This window comes from Emiliania huxleyi (assembly GCF_000372725.1).
Source record: "Emiliania huxleyi CCMP1516 unplaced genomic scaffold EMIHUscaffold_236, whole genome shotgun sequence".
NCBI lineage: Eukaryota > Haptophyta > Isochrysidales > Noelaerhabdaceae > Emiliania > Emiliania huxleyi.
Genome location: NW_005200282.1, coordinates 200,049 through 201,952, shown reverse-complemented (window position 1 = coordinate 201,952; position 1,904 = coordinate 200,049).

Here is a 1,904-nt window from a genome sequence, read left to right as displayed (position 1 = left end):
TGACGTCCCCGCAATAGTGCGTGCCGTGCGAGCCAATGTTGTCCGCGTCCACGTCGGGTTGTTTGTTGTAACTCTGACCGAGGTGGGCTTTCGGCTCCATTCGCACAGCGGTGCCCCACGCGGCGCGCAGGGCGAGGATGAGGCGTCGAAGCGTGTACTTGTGTCTCGTGTTGTGGCCATGCTGCGGTACGTTGACAGCAGCGTCGCCGAGCTCGTCGTGGGTCTTCCCATTCCGAGTCTTCTTGCCCGCCGCCGCGGCCTGGCAGGCCACGTCGAGGGGGAGACCCAGGCGGCGCTGCACCGTAAGACGCATCGCCCAAGTCTCCATTCGCATATCATCCCGCATGGGGATGGCGTTGAGGAAGGCGCCGGCGCCATCCTGGCTCACCGCCACGAAGCGGACTGCCTCCCGCCAAGCCGCATGCTGCGCCCGCTCCCTGCCCTTGGCCTGCGCCTTGCCCTTCTTGCCGCGAGGAGCAGACCGCGATCCCGCGGAGCCCTCCTGCCTTAGCTCGAGGGCGAGGTCGCGCCAGTTCCTGTTGTGGACCACCGTCGTGAAGCGCCGCTGCGCCTGGTGTAGGAACTCGTGCTTGGACGTGAACTCGGCGAGGGGCAGCAGCTCCTTGGCCTCGACGAGAGTATGCGGCCGGAAGCGCGAGAGCGCCTTCCTCTCAGCCGGCTCCGGCGGCCGCGCGGAGGCGCGCAGCTTCTCGCCCTGGGGAACGAGGAGGGGGGGATGGGCGGTCGGCGTCGGGGTAGAAGCCGCAGGGCGTACGGGGTAGCCGTCACTTTCCCGCCTCGAAAGGGCGGGGCTGTCCCGGAAAGTGAGAGACGCCGGGCAGCGTGGCGCACAACTGAACCCTCCCATACGTGTTTGAGGCTCCTCCTTCGCTGTCCCATCTCCTCAGCTCTTTCCCGCCTGGGCGGGGCAGCGGGTGGGCGCGCGGTGCGGCGTGGCGTGTGAGTGTGTGCGACTGCAACGACGGACCGCTCAAGGGACCATTGGGTTTGTACTATTAACAACGAAGGCGCTAAAAAAAAGAAATTATCCATCAGCTGAAGTCCTGAGTCCGCCTGCAAGGTGTCCCTGTCGGCCTTCCCAGACACCTTGTCGAGGCTGTACAGAGTGCCGAGAGCAGGCGCGCGAATCGCAACGTTATCCTTGCTCAAGCATGGCGAGAGACGACGCCAGCGACACTGACCTAGGAAGGCGTGCAGCCAGGCCAGGTCGCCCCCTGAGCCAGGTCGAGGCGGGTGGGCCGAGTCCCAGCGGCGGCCTCGGCATCGCCCTGAACGGCGGCGGCCTCCGCGCTCCGATAGTCGCTTCCGGCTTCTTGCGCGGACTGCATCACATCGGCGTACTCGAGAAGGCGTCGCACGTCTCCGGCATCTCTGGCGGCTCCATCGCCGCCGCCATCGTCTCCTACTCGCCCACCGACCTCAACGACCTCCTCGCCATGGACCGGCTGCCCTCGCCGCCCGGCAGCATCCCCGACTACCAAAACGGACAGGGAAAGCTCGGAGAGATCGGCGAGAAGGCGCTCCACCGCGTGCTAGTCGGGCCCGCCTTGAAGCAGAGCGCCGCTTCGAACCTCCCGTCGCTCGCGGGCAGCGTCTGCTGCGGCGGCGTGCCGGCTGCGATGCGGACGGCTCTCAACGAAGCCATTCTTGCCCCTCACGGCGTCGACGGCACCAAGCCTCCGGCCGCGCAGTCCGACGCTCGCGAGGGCGTCACTGCAACCATCCCCGGCCGGCCCGAGCCCATCATCTCCTTTTGCATGGCGTCGCCAGAGTGGCCCGACAACCTCTCCCACATCGAGCGCGTGCGGCGGGCCAACGCAGCGACGCTCGGCCGGCTAGGCATCAACTCGGACGGCGAAAAGTACTCTCTGGAGGAGGTGGTT